The sequence below is a fragment of the Triticum urartu genome, chromosome 2 (assembly GCF_003073215.2).
Source record: "Triticum urartu cultivar G1812 chromosome 2, Tu2.1, whole genome shotgun sequence".
Taxonomy (NCBI): Eukaryota; Viridiplantae; Streptophyta; class Magnoliopsida; order Poales; family Poaceae; genus Triticum; species Triticum urartu.
In genome coordinates, this window is record NC_053023.1 from 524,894,326 (window position 1) to 524,909,138 (window position 14,813).

The following is a 14,813-nucleotide window of genomic DNA, read 5'->3' on the forward strand; positions in this document are numbered from 1 at the left end:
CAAGCTTGTGGGAGACTCTCTTCTTCAATTTGCACAAAATTATATATATCCCTTAAAGCAGCTTGTTTCTTATGAGCAGGGAAATATTTAGCAGAGAAGTAATAAATCATATCCTAGGGACTACGCACACAACCAGGATCAAGAGAATTAAACCATATCTTAGCATCACCCTTTAATGAGAACAGAAATATTTTATGGATATAAAAGTAACGAGTTCTCTCATCATTACTGAACAGGGTGGCTATATCATTTAATTTAGTAAGATGTGCCACAACAGTTTTAGATTCATAGCCATGAAAAGGATCAGATTCAACCAAAGTAATTATATCAGGGTCAACAGAGAATTCATCCTTATCAGTAACAAAGATAGGTGAAGTAGCAAAAGCAAGGTCGGGTTTCATCCTAGCATTTAGAGATTGCTTATTCCATTTAGCTAATAACCTCTTAAGTTCATAACTATCTTTGCAAGCTAAAATAGCTAAAGAAGCTTCTTTATCAAAAACATAACCCTTAGGAATAACGGGCAAGTCTTCATCATCACTTTCATCAATATTATCAGATTCAATATTTTCATTCTCTCTAACCCTAGCAAGTTGTTCATCAAGAAATTCACCAAGTGGCATAGTAGTATCAAGCATAGAAGTAGTTTCATCATAAGTATCATGCATAGCAGAAGTGGCATCATCAATAACTTGTGACATATCAGAACGAATAGCAGAAGCAGGTTTAGGTGTCGCAAGCTTACTCAAAACAGAAGGTGAATCAAGTGCGGAGCTAGATGGCAGTTCCTTACCTCCCCTCGTAGTTGAGGGATAAATCTTGGTTTTTGGATCTCTCAAGTTCTTCATAATGATAAGAAGATATAAATCCCAAGTGACTCAAAGGATAGAGCTATGCTCCCCGGCAACGGCGCCAGAAAATAGTCTTGATAACCCACAAGTATAGGGGATCGCAATAGTTTTCGAGGGTAGAGTATTCAACCCAAATTTATTGATTCGACACAAGGGGGGCCAAAGAATATTCTCAAGTATTAGCAGCTGAGTTGTCAATTCAACCACACCTGGAAACTTAATATCTGCAGCAAAGTATTTAGTAGCAAAGTAATATGATAGTAGTGGTAACGGTAGTAAAAGGTAACGGTAGCAAAAGTAATATTTTTGGTATTTTGTAGTGATGGTAGCAATAGCAACGGAAAAGTAAATAAGCGAAGAAAAATATATGGAAAGCTCGTAGGCAATGGATCGGTGATGGAGAATTATGTCGGATGCGGTTCATCATGTAACATCATAACATAGGGTGACACAGAACTAGCTCCAATTCATCAATGTAATGTAGGCATGTATTCCGAATATAGTCATACGTGCTTATGGAAAAGAACTTGCATGACATCTTTTGTCCTACCCTCCCGTGGCAGCGGGGTCCTAATGGAAACTAAGGGATATTAAGGCCTCCTTTTAATAGAGTACCAGAACAAAGCATTAGCACATAGTGAATACATGAACTCCTCAAACTATGTCATCACCGGTAAGTATCCCAATTATTGTCACTTCGGGGTTAATGGATCATAACACATAATAGGTGACTATAGACTTGCAAGATAGGATCAAGAACTCTCATATATTGATGAAAACATAATAGGTTCAGATCTGAAATCATGGCACTCGGGGCCTAGTGACAAGCATTAAGCATAGCAAAGTCATAGCAACATCAATCTCAGAACATAGTGGATACTAGGGATCAAACCCTAACAAAACTAACTTGAATACATGATAGATCTCATCCAACCCATCACCGTCTAGCAAGCCTATGATGGAATTACTCACGCACGGCGGTGAGCATCATGAAATTGGTGATGGAGGATGGTTGATGATGACGATGGCGATGGATTCCCCTCTCCGGAGCCCCGAACGGACTCCAGATCAGCCCTCCCAAGAGGTTTTAGGGCTTGGCGGCGGCTCCGTATCGTAAAACGCGATGAATTCTTCTCTCTGATTTTTTCTCCCCGAAAGCAAATATATAGAGTTGGAGTTGTGGTCGGAGGAGCTCCAGAGGGCCCACGAGGTAGGGGGCGTTCCCTAGGGGGGCAGGCGCGCCCCCCACCCTCGTGGACAGGTGGTGGGCCCCTAGTCTTCATCTTTTGCAAGGATTTTTTATTATTTCTGAATAGATGTTCCGTGAAGTTTTAGGTCATTCCGAGAACTTTTGTTTCTGCACATAAATAACACCATAGCAATTCTGCTGAAAACAGCGTCAGTCCGGGTTAGTTCCATTCAAATCATGCAAGTTAGAGTCCAAAACAAGGGCAAAAGTGTTTGGAAAAGTAGATACGACGGAGACGTATCAGCGGGGCTCCCGAGGGGACGACCTCGGGAGCGTCAGGTTGCGCCAGAGCCTCGGGGGCTTCCACCCCAGGAGCCTCGGACCGTGCCGGCATCACGGCCGCTGCCTTGGGATAGCTCGCTCAAGCCCCAGGAGCCGCCACCTCGGGGCCATGACCGACGTTGCTTCCTCGGCGGCCGCTTTGCTGGCATTCGACGATGCTCCCCCCCCCCCCCCCCCCCGCACCCGCTTTCGGGGTGAGCGCCAAGGTGACAGCAGGCAGGGGAACCATAAGGACGGGGTTCTCGCGGGGCCCTTCAAGGCCAACCGGACGTAGTCCCCATTCGTTGAAAGGGGGCATCTGCCTCACAAACTCCACCTTGTTCGAGCAGCGGTACAAGAGGCAATCCTCCTCCGGCAGATTGGCTAGTGCTGGGTCGCCCGTCAGGAGCTCGAGCACTGTACACCGCGCCTCGGGAGGAAGAGCAGACGCATGAAGCCTCATGGGGTCCCCGCAGCCGGAGAAAGTCCACATCGGCCGAGAATGACGCTGAAGCAGAGCAATGCGGCACCAGATGAATTCCTTCACCACCATGGGCGCCGTCACCCCAAGATCCTTCAACATGGTCAACCGGCGCAAAACATGGGCGAGCCGCTGGTCGACGAGCCTCGCATGCCCCCAGCCAGAGCTTGGGGCGGCCGGTGCCCGTGGGAGCAAGAGAAGGGGGAGAACACCCCGGCGTCCACAAACACCCACCGTTTCCGGAACCCGCTTACAACTGGTGAGAGCTCGAAAACAATTCCCGAGCCGTCCATTGCCACCATGGCCTGGAAAGTCACGCACCCTGAGCGCTGGCGGTCATCAGTCAGATGAAGAGAGAAGAAATGGCGAAGCAAGGCCACGGAAGGGGCAATGCCCACCATGGCCTCGTAGACGAAGGCGAAGACAACAAGGAGTATGATAGATTGGGGATCCAGATACAGGGCATGGATTTGGTAATGCGAGAGCACATCGTTGAAGAAAGCATAGAAAGGGGGAATCAGGCCGGCCCAGTGGGCATGAAGATGAATGGGGATCTCAGTGGTTGTCATATCAATCGCCGCACGGGAGCCAGGACAAACCACCGTCGCCCCCCCCCCCCATTCATTGGAATTTGAGGCGAGCACTGGCCGAACCTTGTCCAGCGCTTCCTGGTTGACCACCACTGACCGCTCGATGGCAGGCTCGAAGGCCGGCGAAGGCTCAGCCGGAGCGTGGCCCGTCGTCTTCTTCTTCCTTGCAGACTTCGGCGGCATGACGGCAAGGACGACCTGAGAAGGTGGAGGGGCTGAGGAAGCTCACGGCAAGCAATGAAGATGGAGCTGAGCCTATGACGGTGGCCACCAAGCAGGGCGAATATCAAGGTCACGAGGGGAAGTGGGGGCGCCCACGTCCCATCAATCACCATGCGTCGACCGAGCCGCAGGCTGTTGGGCCCCGCGGTGCTCCGCACTTGCCCTTTGGCTTCGCCTTGAAGCGAAGTTCGAGCGCGCCTCGGGCCCGGGGGCTACTGTCGATGTCCTGGGAAGGGGGTACCCAGACTTGCCTGCCCGCGGCCCGCAAGCGTGGCTCCATCAATGGCCTGGTACAGCCCAGCTTCAGCAGCAGCAACTCAAGACCCTCGCGAGGGGCCAAGCCTCGCGAGGTGGATGACACCAAGACCTCCCGGGGGGCGGCCTCGCTAGGCTGGCTCCCGAGGAGCGGAGATATCAAGGCAAGGCGCACCTCGCGAGGTTTGCGTGATGTGAGCCATGACGACCAAGGCCAGGCGGCCGCTAGCGGGCGTAGTGTACCAGTTTCCTCTTTGGTGCTAAGGAAGCAAGCGCAGGCATGGAGTCCCAAGGAATCAAGCAAAGGTTTCCATATCGGTGCAACAAGACCAAGACCAGCAGGACGGAGGTCATCGCGGAGCCCACAGCAGCGTCACCACCAGAGCCTTTGGCAGGCGAAGACTACTTTTGTCAGGATAGTTTTTACTAGTTGTCCCTCTTCAAACTTGGTCGTTGTCGGATCCCTTCCCGCCTAAACATTTGGGAAGAGGACCAAGGCCACTATAAATAGGACTTAGCCACCACCATAGAGGGGGATCGGATCCATTCCACCCTGACCAGCTCACCAGCTCATCTAGCCCTAGAACACCTCACCTCCTAAGGTTGTTCATCCACTGTACTAGTTCATCCTCAGCCCCTCGAGGCAATCCACCCGCAAACTAGAGTAGGGTATTACACTTCAAGGTGGCCCAAACCAATATAAACCCCCCGTGTCTCTTGTTCTTTGGGTTCGTCGAGCTAGGCCGTGGAATCATTGAGTGAGCGGGTCGGAGAGAGAGTGTTGTTCGTGCGCACCCCGGAGTTCGAACCTCTCAAGGGTTTGCCGGAACCCGTGATCCGACAAAATTATACCTACTTCCATAAGTTTTAGTATCTCTGTTCTTACCACTTCTTTCATCTTCGGATTTAACCGATGTTGGTGATCAACTATGGGTTTAGCATCAGGTTCCATATTAATTTTGTGCTGACATAGAGTGGGACTAATGTCCTTTAAATCATTCAGAGTATATCCAATAGCAGCTCGGTGCTTCCTTAGAACTTTCAATAATCTTTCTTCTTCATGTTCTGAAAGGTTAGCACTAATAATAACAGGATATATCTTCTTTTCATCAAGATAAGCATATTTCTAAGTGTCTGGCAATTGTTTTAATTCAAACATGGGATCACCTTTAGGTGGAGTAGGCCCTCCTAGAGTTTCAATAGGCAAATTGTGTTTAAGTAGAGGACGTTGTTCAAAGAAAATCTTATCTATTTCATTTCTTTCATGCATATGAAAATAATTTTCATGGTCTAGCAAATATTGTTCTAAAGGATTAGTAGATGGTACAACAATAGAAGCAAGACCAATTAATTCATCCTTACTAGGCAATTCTTTTTCATGAAGCTTTCTACTAAACTTGGAAAAATTAAACTCATGAGACTCATCACCAAAATTAACACCGACGATTTGTTTCTCATAGTCTATCTTAGCATTAACGGTGTTCAAGAAAGGTCTACCAAAGATAATGGGACACAAATCATCTTGTGGGGAACCAAGAACAAGAAAATCAGTAGGGTATTTTATTTTCCCACACAAGACTTCAACATTTCTAACAATCCCAATTGGTGAAATACTGTCTCTATTAGCAAGTTTAATAGTAACATCTATGTCTTCTATATCTGCGGGTGCTATGTCATTCATAATTTCTTGATATAAAGTGTAAGGAATAGCACTCACACTAGCACCTATGTCACATAAACCAAGATAAAATGATATCCTATTTTAACTGAGATAACGCGCATGCCAACAACAAGTCTAGGTTTATCCTTTTTATCAGGTTGGCAATTCTAGCAGCTTCTTCACAGAAGTAAATAACATGCCCATCCATATCTTCTTCCAAGAGATCTTTAACCATAGAAATACTAGGTTCTACTTTGATTTGTTCATCGGGTTTATTTGTTCTAATATAGCTTTTGTTGACCATAGTTGAAACTTTAGCATGTTCCTTTATCCTAACAGGGAAAGGTGGTTTCTCAATATAAGTAGAAGGAACAACTGGATCAACATTGTAAAGTATAGTTTCTTCTTTAACCGGTACCGGTTCTTTGATTTCTTGTTTAATAGGTGGGTGATATTTAAACCACTTCTCTTTAGGGAGGTCAACATGAGTAGCAAATGATTCACAAAAGGAGGCTACTATCTCAGAGTCAAGTCCATATTTAGTGCTAAACTTTTGAAAAGCATTGGTATCCATAAAAGATTTAACACAATCATACTTAATTTAATACCTGACACTTTACCTTTGTCGAGTTACCAATCTTCAGAGTTGCGTTTAATTCTTTCCAAAAGATCCCACCGGAATTCAATAGTCTTATTCATAAACGAACCAACACAAGTAGTATCAAGCATGGTTTGATCATTACAAGAAAGCCGAGCATAAAAATTCTGGATAATAATTTCTCTTGAGAGCTCATGATTGGGGCACGAATATAACATTGACTTAAGCCTCCCCAAAGCTAGAGAGATATTTTCTCCTTCATGAGGCCAAATATTATATATATATATATAATTCCAATCATGATGAACTAGATGCATAGGATAATTTTTTTGGTGGAACTCCAATTTCAATAGATTCCAATTCCAAGATCCAATATCATCGCATAGCCTATACCATGCCGATGTTTTTCCCTTCAAAGATAAAGGGAAAACCTTCTTCATAACTTCATCTACGGGTAAACCTGCAAGCTTGAACAATCCACAAATTTGTTCTACATATATCAAGTGCATATCAGGATGTTCGGTTCCATCTCCTGCATAAGGATTAGCTAGCAGTTGTTCTATCATACCCGAAGGAATTTCATATTCAATATTTTCAGTAGGTGTAGTAGGTTGAGGGGTAGCTAATTGTGGTTCCGGTCGAGGTGAAGATACCCCAAACAAACCCATCAAAGGATTGTTTTCCATAGTAACAAGTGACAATGAATTTCAGGACACTATATAAATGTTTCCTTGCCAAATTCCACTTACCAAAGACGCTTCACTCCCCGACAACGGCGCCAGAAAATAGCCTTGATGACCCACAAGTATAGGGGATCAATTGTAGCTCTTTTCGATAAGTAAGAGTGTCGAACCCAACGAGGAGCAGAAGGAAATGACAAGTGGTTTTCAGCAAGGTAATGTCTGCAAGTGCTGAAATTTATAAGTAGCAGAGTAGTTTGATAGCAAGGTAATTTGTAACGAGCAAGTAAAGATAGTAGTAACAAAAGTGCAGCAAGGTAAACCAATCCTTTTGAGGCAAAGGACATGCCAAAATGGTCTCTTATGATAAGCAAAGTGTTCTTAAGGGTACACGGGATTTTCATCTAGTCAGTTTCATCATGTTGGCTTAATTCGTGTTCGATACTTTGATAATTTGATATGTGGGTGGACCAATGCGTAGGTGTTGTTCTTACTGTTGGAAATATGCCCTAGAGGCAATAATAAAATGGTTATTATTATATTTCCTTGTTCATGGTAATTGTCTATTGTTCATGCTATAATTGTGTTATTCGGAAATCGTAATACATGTGTGAATACATAGACCACAACATGTCCCTAGTGAGCCTCTAGTTAACTAGCTCGTTGATCAATAGATAGTCATGGTTTCCTGACTATGGACATTGGATGTCATTGATAACGGGATCACATCATTAGGAGAATGATGTGATGGACAAGACCCAATCCTAAGCATAGCACAAGATCGTGTAGTTCGTTTGCTAGAGCTTTTCCAATGTCAAGTATCATTTCCTTAGACCATGAGATCGTGTAACTCCCGGATGTCATAGGAGTGCTTTGGGTGTACCAAACGTCACAACGTAACTGGGTGACTATAAAGGTATACTACAGGTATCGCCGAAAGTATCTGTTGGGTTGACATGGATCGAGACTGGGATTTGTCACTCCGTATGACGGAGAGGTATCTCTGGGCCCACTCAGTAATGCATCATCATAATGAGCTCAATGTGACCAAGTGTTTGGTCACGGGATCATGCATTACAGTACGAGTAAAGTGACTTTCCGGTAACGAGATTGAACGAGGTATTGGGATACCGACGATCGAATCTCGGGCAAGTAACGTACCGATTGACAAAGGGAATTGAATACGGGATTGATTGAATCCTCAACATCGTGGTTCATCCGATGAGATCATCGTGGAACATGTGGGAGCCAACATGGGTATCCAGATCCCGCTGTTGGTTATTGACCGGAGAATTGTCTCGGTCATGTCTACGTGTCTCCCGAACCCGTAGGGTCTACACACTTAAGGTTCGGTGACGCTAGGGTTGTAGAGATATTAGTATGCGGTAACCCGAAAGTTTTTCGGAGTCCCGGATGAGATCCCGGACGTCATGAGGAGTCCCGGAATGGTCCGGAGGTGAACATTTATATATAGGAAGTCCAGTTTCGGCCATCGGGAAAGTTTCGGGGGTAATCGGTATTGTACCGGGACCACCGGAAGGGTCCCGGGGGTCCACCGGGAAAGTTTCGAGCTGAAGTGGGAGGGGAACCAGCCCCTGGTGGGCTGGTGCGCCCCCATGGGCCTCCCCCTACGCCTAGGGTGGGAAACCCTAGGGGTAGGGGGCGCCCCACTTGGCTAGGGGAGCAAGTCGCCCTTGGTCGCCGCCCCCCCCTTGGAGATCCCATCTCCTAGGGCCGGCGCCCCCCCTAGGGGCCCTATATATAGTGGGGGGAGGGAGGGCAGCGGTACCCAAGCCCTTGGCGCCTCCCTCTCCCCTCGTAACACCTCTCTCTCTCGTTGGAGCTTGGCGAAGCCCTGCCGAGATCACCGTTGCTTCCACCACCACGTCGTCGTGCTGCTGGATCTCCATCAACCTCTCCTTCCCCTTGCTGGATCAAGAAGGAGGAGACATTTTCCCAACCGTACGTGTGTTGAACGCGGAGGTGTCGTCCGTTCGGCGCTTGGTCATCGGTGATTTGGATCACGACGAGTACGACTCCATCAACCCCGTTCTCTTGAACGCTTCCGCTCGCGATCTACAAGGGTATGTAGATGCACTCCCCTCTCCCTCGTTGCTAGATGACTCCATAGATTGATCTTGGTGATGCGTAGAAAATTTTAAAATTCTGCTACGTTCCCCAACAGTGGCATCATGAGCTAGGTCTATGCGTAGTTTCTATGCACGAGTAGAACACAAGTTGTTGTGGGCGTTGATTTTGTCAATTTACTTGCCGTTACTAGTCTTATCTTGATTCGGCGGCATCGTGGGATGAAGCGGCCCGGACCGACCTTACACATATGCTTACGTGAGACTGGTTCCACCGACTGACATGCACTAGTTGCATAAGGTGGCTAGCGGGTGTCTGTCTCTCCCACTTTAGTCAGATCGGATTCGATGAAAAGGGTCCTTATGAAGGGTAAATAGAAATTGGCATATCACGTTGTGGTTTTGGCGTAGGTAAGAAACGTTCTTGCTAGAAACCTATAGCAGCCACGTAAAAAACTTGCAACAACAATTAGAGGATGTCTAACTTGTTTTTGCAGCATGTGCCGTGTGATGTGATATGGCTAAAAGGATGTGATGAATGATATATGTGATGTATGAGATTGATCATGTTCTTGTAATAGGAATCACGACTTGCATGTCGATGAGTATGACAACCGGCAGGAGCCATAGGAGTTGTCTTAATTTATTTATGACCTGCGTGTCAACATAAACGTCATGTAATTACTTTACTTTATTGCTAAACTGTTAGCCATAGTAGTAGAAGTAATAGATGACAAGACAACTTCATGAAGACACGATGATGGAGATCATGGTGTCATGCCGGTGACGATGATGATCATGGCGCCCCGAAGATGGAGATCAAAAGGAGCAAAATGATATTGGCCATATCATGTCACTATTTGATTGCATGTGATGTTTATCATGCATTTGCTTCTTATTTGCTTAGAATGACGGTAGTAAATAAGATGATCCCTCACAATAATTTCAAGAAAGTGTTCCCCCTAACTGTGCGTCGTTGCGAAAGTTCGTTGTCTCGAAGCACCATGTGATGATCGGGTGTGATAGATTCTAACGTTCACATACAACGGGTGTAAGCCAGATTTACACATGCAAAACACTTAGGTTGACTTGACGAGCCTAGCATGTACAGACATGGCCTCGGAACACAAGAGACCGAAAGGTCAAACATGAGTCGTATGGAAGATACGATCAACATGGAGATGTTCACCGATGATGACTAGTCCGTCTCACGTGATGGTCGGACACGGTCTAGTTGAGTCGGATCATGTATCACTTAGATGACTAGAGGGATGTCTAATCTGAGTGGGAGTTCATTAAATAATTTGATTAGATGAACTTAATTATCATGAACTTAGTCTAAAAATCTTTGCAAAATGTCTTGTAGATCAAATGGCCAACGCTCATGTCAACCTCAACTTCAACGCGTTCCTAGAGAAAACCAAGCTGAAAGGTGATGGCAGCAACTATACGGACTGGGTCCGGAACCTGAGGATCATCCTCATAGCTGCCAAGAAAGCATATGTCCTAGAAGCACCGCTAGGTCAAGCACCCATCCCAGAGAACTAAGACGTTATGAATGCTTGGCAGTCACGTGCTGATGTTTACTCCCTCGTTCAGTGCGGCATGCTTTACAGCTTAGAACCGGGGCTCCAAAAGTGTTTTGAGCAACACGGATCATATGAGATGTTCGAAGAGCTGAAAATGGTTTTCCAAGCTCATGCCCGGGTCGAGAGATATGAAGTCTCCGACAAGTTCTACAGTTGTAAGATGGAGGAAAATAGTTCTGTCAGTGAGCACATACTCAAAATGTCTGGGTTGCACAACCGCTTGTCCCAGCTGGACATTAACCTCCCGGACGAGGCAGTCATTGACAGAATCCTTCAATCACTCCCACCTAGCTACAAGAGCTTTGTGATGAACTACAATATGCAGGGGATGGTGAAAACTATTCCTGAAGTATTTTCAATGCTGAAATCAGCGGAGGTGGAAATAAAAAAGGAACATCAAGTGTTGATGGTCAATAAAACCACTAGTTTCAAGAAAGGCAAGGGTAAGAAGAACTTCAAGAAGGACGGCAAGGGAGTTGCCGCGCCCGGTAAATCAGTTGCCGGGAAGAAGCCAAAGAATGGACCCAAACCTGAGACTGAGTGCTTTTATTGCAAGGGAAAGGGACACTGGAAGCGGAACTGCCCCAAATACTTAGCGGACAAGAAGGCCGGCAACACTAAAGGTATATGTGATATACATGTAATTGATGTGTACCTTACCAGTACTCGTAGTAGCTCCTAGGTATTTGATACCGGTGCGGTTGCTCATATTTGTAACTCAAAACAGGAGCTGCAGAATAAGCGGAGACTGGCGAAGGACGAGGTGATGATGCGCGTCGGGAATGGTTCCAAGGTCGATGTGATCGCCGTCGGCATGCTACCTCTACATTTACCTACGGGATTAGTTTTAAACCTCAATAATTGTAATTTAGTGCCAGCTTTGATCATGAACATTGTATTTGGATCTCATTTAATACGAGATGGCTACTCATTTAAATCCGAGAATAATGGTTGTTCTATTTATATGAGAGATATGTTTTATGGTCATGCCCCGCTGGTCAATGGTTTATTCTTAATGAATCTCGAACGTGATGTTACACATATTCATAGTGTGAATACCAAAAGATGTAAGATTGATAATGATAGTCCCACATATCTGTGGCAATGCTGCCTTGGTCACATCGGTGTCAAACGCATGAAGAAGCTCCATACATATGGACTTTTGGAGTCTCTTGATTTCGAATCATTTGACACGTGCGAACCATGCCTCATGGGTAAAATGACCAAGACTCCGTTCTCCGGAACAATGGAGCGAGCAACCAACTTATTGGAAATTATACATACTGATGTGTGCGGTCCAATGAGCGTTGAGGCTCGCGGTGGCTATCGTTATGTTCTCACTCTCACTGATGACTTAAGTAGATATGGGTATGTCTATTTGATGAAACACAAGTCTGAGACCTTTGAAAAGTTCAAGGAATTTCAGAATGAGGTAGAGAATCAACGTGACCGAAAGATAAAATTCTTACGATCAGATCGTGGGGGAGAATATTTAAGTCACGAATTTGGTACGCACTTAAGGAAATGTGGAATCATTTCACAACTCACGCCGCCTGGAACGCCTCAGCGTAACGGTGTGTCCGAACGTCGTAATCGCACTCTATTGGATATGGTGCGATCTATGATGTCACTCACTGATTTACCGCTATCATTTTGGGGATACGCTCTAGAGACAGCTACATTCACTATAAATAGGGCACCGTCTAAATCCGTTGAGACGACACCGTATGAATTATGGTTTGGGAAGAAACCTAAGCTGTCATTTCTAAAAGTTTGGGGATGCGATGCTTATGTCAAGAAACTTCAACCTGAAAAGCTCGAACCCAAGTCAGAAAAATGTGTCTTCATAGGATACCCTAAGGAAACCATTGGGTATACCTTCTACCTCAGATCCGAAGGCAAGATCTTTGTTGCCAAGAATGGGTCCTTTCTGGAGAAAGAGTTTCTCTCGAGAGAAGTAAGTGGGAGGAAAGTAGAACTCGATGAAGTACTGCCTCTTGAACCAGAAAGTAGCGCAGCTCAGGAAGATGTTCCTGTGGTGCCTGCACCGACTAGAGAGGAAGTTAATGATGATGATCAAGGTACTTCGGATCAAGTTGCTACTGAACTTCGAAGGTCCACAAGGACACGTTCCACACCAGAATGGTACGGCAACCCTGTCCTGGAAATCATGTTGTTAGACAACGGTGAACCTTCGAACTATGAAGAAGCAATGGCGGGCCCAGATTCCAACAAATGGCTTGAAGCCATGCAATCCGAGATAGGATCCATGTATGAAAACAAAGTATGGACTTTGACAGACTTGCCCAATGATCGGCGAGCGATAGAGAATAAATGGATCTTTAAGAAGAAGACGGACGCGGATGGTAATGTTACCATCTATAAGGCTCGACTTGTCGCTAAGGGTTATCGACAAGTTCAAGGGGTTGACTACGATGAGACCTTCTCACCCGTAGCGAAGCTGAAGTCCGTCCGAATCATGTTAGCAATTGCCGCATACTATGATTATGAGATATGGCAAATGGACATCAAAACGGCATTCCTTAACGGCTTTCTTAAGGAAGAATTGTATATGATGCAGCCGGAAGGTTTTGTCGATCCTAAGAATGCTAACAAGGTATGCAAGCTCCAGCGCTCCATCTATGGGCTGGTGCAAGCATCTCGGAGTTGGAACATTCGCTTTAATGAAATGATCAAAGCGTTTGGGTTTATGCAGACTTATGGAGAAGCCTGCGTTTACAAGAAAGTGAGTGGGAGCTCTGTAGCATTTCTCATATTATATGTGGATGACATACTTTTGATGGGAAATGATATAGAACTTTTGGACAGTATTAAGGCCTACTTGAATAAGTGTTTTTCAATGAAGGACCTTGGAGAAGCTGCTTACATATTAGGCATCAAGATCTATAGAGATAGATCGAGATGCCTCATAGGTCTTTCACAAAGCACATACCTTGATAAGATATTGAAGAAGTTCAATATGGATCAGTCCAAGAAGGGGTTCTTGCCTGTGTTGCAAGGTGTGAAATTGAGCTCAGCTCAATGTCCGACCACGGCAGAAGATAGAGAAAAGATGAGTGTCGTCCCCTATGCCTCAGCCATAGGGTCTATCATGTATGCCATGCTGTGTACCAGACCTGATATATACCTTGCCGTGAGTTTGGTAGGAAGGTACCAAAGTAATCCCGGCATGGAACACTGGACAGCGGTCAAGAACATCCTGAAGTACCTGAAAAGGACTAAGGATATGTTTCTCGTATATGGAGGTGACGAGGAGCTCGTCGTAAAGGGTTACGTCGATGCTAGCTTCGACACAGATCTGGATGACTCTAAGTCACAAACCGGATACGTGTATATTTTGAATGGTGGGGCAATAAGCTGGTGCAGTTGCAAGCAAAGCGTCGTGGCGGGATCTACATGTGAAGCGGAGTACATGGCAGCCTCGGAGGCAGCGCATGAAGCAATCTGGATGAAGGAGTTCATCACCGACCTATGAGTCATACCCAATGCGTCGAGGCCGATCACTCTCTTCTGTGACAACACTGGAGCTATTGCCCTTGCCAAGGAGCCCAGGTTTCACAAGAAGACCAGGCACATCAAGCGTCGCTTCAACTCCATTCGTGAAAATGTTCAAGATGGAAACATAGATATTTGCAAAGTACATACGGATCTGAATGTCGCAGATCCGTTGACTAAACCTCTTCCGCGAGCAAAACATGATCAACACCAGAACTCTATGGGTGTTCGATTCATCACAATGTAACTAGATTATTGACTCTAGTGCAAGTGGGAGACTGTTGGAAATATGCCCTAGAGGCAATAATAAAATGGTTATTATTATATTTCCTTGTTCATGGTAATTGTCTATTGTTCATGCTATAATTGTGTTATCCGGAAATCGTAATACATGTGTGAATACATAGACCACAACATGTCCCTAGTGAGCCTCTAGTTAACTAGCTCATTGATCAATAGATAGTCATGGTTTCCTGACTATGGACATTGGATGTCATTGATAACGGGATCACATCATTAGGAGAATGATGTGATGGACAAGACCCAATCCTAAGCATAGCACAAGATCGTGTAGTTCGTTTGCTAGAGCTTTTCCAATGTCAAGTATCATTTCCTTAGACCATGAGATCGTGTAACTCCTGGATGTCGTAGGAGTGCTTTGGGTGTACCAAATGTCACAACGTAACTGGGTGACTATAAAGGTATACTACAGGTATCCCCGAAAGTATCTGTTGGGTTGACACGGATCGAGACTGGGATTTGTCACTCCGTATG